Source organism: Panthera uncia (genome assembly GCF_023721935.1).
Source record: "Panthera uncia isolate 11264 chromosome C1 unlocalized genomic scaffold, Puncia_PCG_1.0 HiC_scaffold_3, whole genome shotgun sequence".
NCBI classification, from domain to species: Eukaryota; Metazoa; Chordata; class Mammalia; order Carnivora; family Felidae; genus Panthera; species Panthera uncia.
Window position 1 is genome coordinate 39,887,143 of NW_026057584.1, and position 8,655 is coordinate 39,895,797.

Here is an 8,655-nt window from a genome sequence, read left to right on the forward strand (position 1 = left end):
CCGCCTTTAGGTCAGACCACAACCGGGCATGCCCTGGCTGGTTCCGGAATGGCGGGGGGTGGGGGGGGTGGGGAGGTCTTTTCTCTGCAGTTGTGAGTACACCTGGTAATTTTTCTCTTAGTGTCTCAAGATCATGACCTAAGCTGAAGTTGGATGCCCAACCAAATGAGCCACCCAGGAGCCCCACAATTCCCTTTAATAAGTCTTTCATATTTGTCTTTCTAGTTGGCTTTTTTATATTCTCTCTTTCACCTACCCCAGTCATTTTCTCATGCCCTCCACGTCCCTGAAACAATTCTTGTCTACATTGCTGCAGCTTATAGTTCTGTGTGTTTTCACTCCTTGAGAGTACCTAGCATGTAGAGGATGAAACCTAGCTTGTGTTCTATTCACCAAACCGCGCACTCTGTTGTGGGTCTGTATCCACCGAGGAGCAGCAGTACTTTTTTTCTAATTTGTAGAAAGGCACATTTTAGGCTCACTGTGACTTGCTTACTGATGTCACCAGTGATTATTGATTTTGCTAATGTCAGTGACTGATTCTAGAAATTATCTCAGTCTATAAGCAGCATTTGCCCTAGGTTGCTCACTTTCTCCTATTTGTGCATGTGCCTGTTGTGTTTTTATTATGCTATTGTTCGTTTTTGCTTATCTCTCCTCTCAGATCTCTAAAGCTCTATGTGTACTATACCTCAGACTTTGAGAACATTTTTCACTTTCTATCAACATACCCTTCTTTGGGGATCTCATTAATTCTCATACTCGATGGCTGCCAAATTTATATTTAACCTTGGTGGTTATTTTGAACTCTGGATTCAGCTTGACTTTACAATACTTGATTGTTTAGTTGACATCTCAAACACTAAGTGCCATTGGAAATCTTGTTCTCACCTCCACACCCCTTCCTGCTCTTTCAGTAAATGACTGCCCCCTCCTTTCTGTTGCTCAGGCAAAACAACCTGAGACATCTTGACTTCTCCCTTTCTTTATCTACCTCCATAGCCAATCCAGGTAAATCCTATTAATTTCACCTTCAAAATTTATCCTAAATCCTAGGGCTATGGATGCTGTTTAAGGCTATGGGAAAAAACAAAACAAAACAAAACAAAAAAAACTAATGAGATTACTAAGGGAGTGTGTGTAGAGAAAAATATAAAGTTGGTGTTTATTGAGACTTTACTACGTGCCAGCCACTTTCACATTCATTGAGCCCTCTCAATTGCTCAATATAGACAATGCTAGTTAACAGTGTCAAGAATGTTGTTTCTTCCACAAAAGAGAAATTTGGTTGCTCTGAGTTTCTCTGCCAAAGTTGCTGCCCCTCTCCAGGACATACCAACTTTGCATTCTGCACTCTGGTTCTCTTGATGTATTAGGAGCTCTGCACTACGCTCACTACACAGAGAATAATTCTCTTTCACTTCACTTGTTAACAGTAGACCCAGAGAAGTGTTTTCTTATTCCTCGGACATCACAAACAAGTGAAACACCTTTTTCTATTTATAGCTCTTCTTGCTTAAGGATCAGATATATGCCCATGGATCTTAGTCTTCAGTGATTCAATAAAGGTCACTGCTTTACCCTCAAACTGCCCTACTTTCATTCATCTAGGATAGCTTCTTTCCAAAGAGGTTGCCAAGTCTTTTAGCTCAATAGATCTGTGGTGGATCTCTGGACTTATCTGAATTAATGATTACAGCAGTGTTTACTAACAAACAGCTTTGCAACAGGTAGACATTTGAGAGCCTGTGTTTATACTGATTCCTTTCACTCTGATGATCTAAGCATCTGAATAGTCAACTGTATTTGAAAAGGGCTCTCTGGACAAATTCTGAATTTAAACATAGAATTTGGCTTTTCTCAAAAAAAGCGTTCCCCTTTCACTTCTTAATTTTCCTGATTATTTGTTAGTCCCTCAATGATGCTTGCTGGTTTCTTTTCCTCAGTTGTTAGGGAAGATGCATGAATATTATCTGTATCTCAGCTTGAAGTTTAATATTAGTGGCTTTCTTTGCTAGCATGCCCTTTGATATTGACATGCCACTGCAGGGATGGCATTAATGATAAACCCCAATTTATTACTATTTTAAGTCATTTTATTCATTGACTATAGTCTGAAGAGCTAAAAGGCATTTTTAGAAAATGACAACTAGTAATTTATCTTTACTGCAGCCCCTAGAGAGACACATCAATATCAAAGTTCCAGGGCTGGCTCAGAGAGTGACTGTCTCACCACACCACAGAGAAGCCTTCAGGGACTCTTTGGCAGTTTGTTGGATTTTTTTAAGCAGACAATGAAGAAGATGGTATCTGAAGAGAGGAAAAAGTTGGGAGGGGCAAAGTTAGGATTCAGAAGTAATTTATTAGATATAAAATACGAATTATAAATATAGTCAGCATTATCAGAATGCATATAAAGATAGCTTTTAATGGTATTACACAATTTTTAATGCATCTTTTCCTTTAAATTTCATATTTTAGACTTGAGCATCTTTGATTTAGAAGAAGAAGTGTTGTTAATTTTTATTTTATTTTGATATTTTTTGAAAAATAAATAGCAATATTTAGAAAATATGGTATATGCTATCCTGGGTGAAGCACAGGTATTAAATGAAGACATAGGAAAGTCACCTAATACAATTTTCAAGTACTAGGGAACATGTTCTTAGGGACAGGCACCTAATTAGAGATAGGAGCCTTGACTAGAAATTATCTAGGGGAAAAAAGGACTCAATAAGTTTTTCTTACAAAGAAGGGATTAAATAGACAAGATCCAGAAGCTGAATAAAACCCGGATATCTTTGAGGACTAACCACAAATTTAGCATGGCTGCTGTGTATGGAGTGTAAGGGATGAGTGCTGAGCTGAAAAAGGAGAGAGTTTATCAAGGGTGCCATTTTGAATTGACTTGTATGTCATTTAATGTTGTTAGAGTGAATTCTAGAGAAAACATGAAACAATAGAAGAATTTTAAGTATTGAAAAAGTTCTGCAACATCTGTAAAGAGTTTGGCTTGGAAAGGGCTGACCAGAAGCAATAAAATCAGGTGGGAGGCTTTATTAATAATCCGGGCAAGATTTAGTGTCACCTGGCATATAGTCTGGCCACATGTTTTGATATTTAATTATATTTTATCATATCAAGTTCTCAATTTTGTGGAAAAAAACTCTGTCTCTCTAGAAGCTTGAATTGGAGTTTATCTTCCTTTGAATTTTTATAGTATTTTGTTGGTATTATGGCATTTATAACATTCCATCTCCTACTACGGTTTTGTGTATTCACTTGTACCTTTCCCCAATATTGTTTGAAATTTTGGAACACTGTATGATGATTTTCTGATTATTCAGTTTTGTATTGGAGAAATATCTGTAAAAATTCTTATAAATTTTTAACAAATGCATTCTTTTACCAAGTATCTTCAAAATTCATGTTGTACCAACAATTGGATAAATCAATATTTGCAAATGAACTAGTGAATAACATTATATATGTCTAATCCAGCCTAAAGGTTGGGAATCTCTAGTCTCCTAGTCTTGCTCTGTTCATAAATAACCCAACAACGACCCAGGGTATTTTAGTATGAAGTCTCTCCAAATCTGTACTCAGCAGATAAATCCAAAAAGTTTGGTGGTTTTTATCACCCATAAAGAACACTGACATATTAGAATTGTATATATAAAGGCTCAGGATTTGATTAAATTGTAATATAGTTTTAAATTTTTTAGTATAGCTAGAGTCTTCAAGTGATGTTAAGGCCCTGAGTGCATCTTTGGATACTTTAAGTACCTGTTACCTGTGAGAAGAGTAACTCATTTTAATGACCCAAGTTTCCTACACTCAGAATGTAAGATGGACTCTGGGTGCTTTATGGGACGGCTTGGCACACATTTACTGTTTATCACAAGATAGTTTTAAGTTATAAATGATTTTAGATGCAGGGATATTCTTAGGGAAATTTGCAGGCCTATAAAAAAAGACACCATAGAAAAACAAAACTGGATATATGATAAATTGTCAGACAGACTAGGGTTGTGGACCATGGTAGTGTTTACTGCATAGGGATAGTTTATAGTGAGAAAGCTTATTCTTTACATTTGGAAATACATAGAACCATAAAAATGTGATGGTTGGTTTAACCTATAAAGAGTTTTCTAATCAGTTAGTTCCTGACAGAAGGTAGAAATTGTACCTTATGAAAGATTTATTTTATTCCTCTCCCTTTAATTTTCAGAGCTCAGGAATGCTTTGAAGATGTTAGAGAGAACCTTATACATTTTCACAGAACTGTTTAGAAGCTGTAGGAATAGAAAACACACCAAGAAAATACTAACTTGTTAGTGCATGCTTTGCAGTTTCACTAATTCATTCCACATTCATATTGATAAAGATGGAGATTATAAAAGAACTGAATTTATGGATGGAGTTAGCAATTTAATCTCCATGGCAACATACAAAAATGATAAAGTAATTAAATGTAACATTTATGGTTTCCTGAATAATTTAGTTGTCTGGTAATTATTAACATGATTATAAAATGGCATAAACAACTGTGTGGCTCAAATGTGTGATTATGTACAATATATGGCAAACTGGCACTTACTGAACATATTTTGCTGATTTTACAGGCAATTAATAAATACATCGTGCAGCTGTGCTGAAAACACTAAATAATTTACCAGAAATCGTGTGTGTATGTGTGTGTGTGTGTGTGTGTGTGTTTCATTTAAATGCACTTATGCTTGTACTGAGCTAGGTCATTAATAGATCTAAATGTAATTTAGCTACTTCAGTAGTAAAAATGTTTTAAATGGAAGTAAGCCTTGTTTTTTTGGATCACGTTTTTTAGCCTCATTTTGATTTCTAGGCAGAGCATATTGTCACACCTATTATAGTTTTTACTATTTTATATTAACAATTTTTTTACCAAAATTACTAAAATCATTTTTTTTCAATCGTGTCTTCTGGACAAGTAGGGGCCCAGGATGCTCAGGTCAGCATGGGGTAGAGTGTCTCAAAGTCTGGGTGTAGCGTGAGAGCTTGCCTTATGGCTGCAACTGATGAACTAGCATAGAAATACGAAAACTAATATATTTGTAATAATTAAAATCTGTAATTCAGGTCAATCCAATTCACTAGTCTCAGAGTGGTTAATTATAGAATGAGAGTGAGAAACATACATAGGGCTGAAACTGGAAAAATTCACTCACTACACACGTGTGTATATACATACATGCACACATGTGATGTATGTATGCACACATGTGATGTATGTTCTATTTTAAAGTGATGTCACTTTAAAATAGAAAGTAGGGATGGAACCTAAGGCAATTTCTGCAAATACCAGTGAATAGATGCAGTAATTTTTACCGTTGTGTATCTATGGCAATATCAAGAGGGGGGGGGGGGGGGGGGGCGGGATGGATGATATTATAGGAACTGTTTTGTGGAGGAGAAAAAAATGCTGATAGGGCTGGACACAGCTGAGTGATTTCAGTGTCCTTAGATAGACTTATGCCCAAGCTTGGGAAATATAGCACTGAAGGCAGAATACTGTCATCAATTTCCCAAACCAGTAATAACATCAGTAATAATGATTATAATAACAACTAGAAATGATGACAGTTGTTTATAACCCCCTCCTCCCCCCATAAAACCACCTCTATCTCTTCCACTGTTCACTATCTCTGTGGCTGTCCACACTAGGCATCAAGCAATTCAATTTGGGCTCCTGGGAATAATGCTTGGCACTTCCTTCACGAACCCTTCCCTGGCCTCATCCCAGCCTATCCTTGTGTCCTATTTATATTACTTTCTAAATATCTTTAATCTTATGATTCTTTTCATGTCTTCCCCCTTTTCACCTACTTCAAGCTACAATCCTGGCTCAACTGGAATATGTAACAGCCCCTCCTCTTGATTAGATTATTATTTAAAAAAAAAACATTCAGTTTACTCTTCCCTTACTTTTCTTGGGTAAATATAATTCTCCATTACTTAAGCCTTGGAAGAGTGAACTAAAGAGTGAAAGACTTGTTTGGTCAGTGCTTGAAATATGCTGATATAGTTGGGTATGACTCTACCATTGCTGTGAGAAAGATACGCCCAGCTAGTTCACTGGTTCAAGGAGGATGAGACAAGCTGAACACACAGTTTACTGTTAAAAGTTAAAGTAGATGTCTTAAAATTAATACCATTTCTTAATCTTTAAATTAAAAAAGGTGATTTGTGATTTTTAAACTTTGCTTTTTATTTTATTTTATTTTATTTTATTATTTTTTAAAAATTTTTTAAAGTTTTATTTATTTTTGAGACAGGGAGAGACAGAGCATGAACAGGGGAGGGTCAGAGAGAGGGAGACACAGAATCCAAAACAGGCTCCAGGCTCCGCACTGTCAGCACAGAGCCTGACGCGGGGCTCAAACTCACAGGCCGCGAGATCATGACCTGAGCCGAAGTCGGCCGCTTAACTGACTGAGCCACCCAGGCGCCCCTAACTTTGCTTTATTTTAAAAGAGCTTGTGAAAAATTCATGATCAGATCTTAACTTTAGCATCATATATTTAGCATATATGTTAGTATCACAAGTATACCCAATTCCAAAGCATCAACCATTGATACCATTTAATGCGAATCAGTAAAAGATTGTTTTAAAACAAAGCAAAACAAAATGAAACAAAAATCTACCTCTAATTCTGAATGCATAATATGAAGTCCAGATGAAAACAGTACTTCTTTTGCATGGAGGTGATGCTGATATTGATGACCATGATATTGAAATTCACCTTTGTGAGACATTATGCATGCCCAGGCATGAACAAAAATGAAGGATCGAATCATTGTAATGAAATATGTATTTGGGAAATATCTCTAGCCATGAAGTGATGCATTGGAAGTAATGGATAGCTAATGCCTGGGGAAATAATATGGTCTTAGAAAATGATGTAAAATGATAAAAATGTGGCAAAAAAAAAAACAAAAACTTCTAGATCAATACTAAAACCTCAAGCAGGCAGGAAGTATTTTAATGTACTCAAGTGTACATTATACCATGGGATGTCAGTTGTCTTATGGCTTTCTTCACAAAAGAGTGTTTAGAATGATAGTAAATGGATAAATGATTTATGTTATTCTACTAAAAGAAACGTATTCTACAAAGTAATTACTACAGATGCAGTGAAATCAATAGTGGCAATAATGTAAATTTTCAAGTGTCTTCATGCATTGGTTGTGAACAGGGTGATGGGAGGGGGAGAGAGAGAGAGGGAGGGATATCTAGGCTGCTTCTGATGTCTCTAGCTGGTAGACAAGTTTGTGTGTTGATGTAATGTCTCTAAAGATTCTAGAAATACTGAAGAATACTTGATGGGGGCTAGATTCCTTTTTAGACTTGGGTTCATTCACATATTAGCATAAATGTAAACTTGATTTTATGTTTTAGTCAACATTGGAGGATACCAGGTAAGAGGAAGATATTACACTTACTCGTTATTGAGTACAATTAAACGGCCATGCCCATTGTTTTCGATCTTGTATAATCCATTGAAAATAACTAAGAATTTGTTTATAAGAAACTAGATGATCACTGTACATACACACTTCCTTTTGTGTTTTTACTACTTCTCCCTCTCAAACTTTTTTTTCTTCTCTGCTATCTTACTATTTCTGAGTTTTGTCTGAATAATGGTGGAAAATCAGCTAGCCATTATTCAGAAGTACAGTCTTCAGAGAATTATTACCATGAGTACATAAGAAGTATATGCAGTAAAAGCTCCATGCTGAAATGTAAACATATTTGTGATATTCTTAAAAGAATTTCCCTATTATTGTCACTGGTTGGCCATAGCTTCTTGGAGAACAGTCAGGATTCTAAGTAGTTGGCTTGGAGATGGTCCTACTTGATGATACTAAAAACAAATAACATAAAATCAATTCCCTATCTTGCATATAATATTTAAATAAGAGAATGAAATTAATAAAAACCATTGGAAATTAAAGTTCAACATAGCTTAGTCTTTGAAAGCTGATCTATGTTTCTTAATAGTAGAAACATTGGCAACTCTAGTGCTCCTGTATTTTGTGAAACAATAGCAATCAATCTCTACATATAAAAAATAAAAACACTCATTAATTTATTAATTCTGAAGTGTGCACAGATTTTAGCCAAATCAAATCTAAATACCTAGAAAAATTATAATACATGGTGTCGATAAATGCAGATGAAAATGGTAAGAAAGTGGAAAAAAAAACAGAAGAATGAATAGTAGGTGAAAAGAAAAAAAAATGATTACAAATAAAGCACTAGACGCATGGCAATTCCAAGATGAGATGTTTTTATAGTGACACTGGACTTGTACTTTGGGGATTTTGAAGAAATGTAGAAACACATTTGAAACTCAGAATGATATGAAAGGAGTCTAGCAAACATTTATTGGCTCCGGCTCTATTCAGAGATTCAGTATTATTTCTATTTTACTGATGAGGAAAATTAGCCTACAAGATGTGAAATAAATGATAAGATCACAGAGTTCTATGTGTTGGAGTATATATTCCAATGTACTTACACGAGTATGAGCTCTGGGTTTTGCTTTGGGCTTTGTACAATAAAGTCTGTGTGTGTGTGTGTGTGTGTGTGTGTGTGTGTGTGTGTGTGTGTGT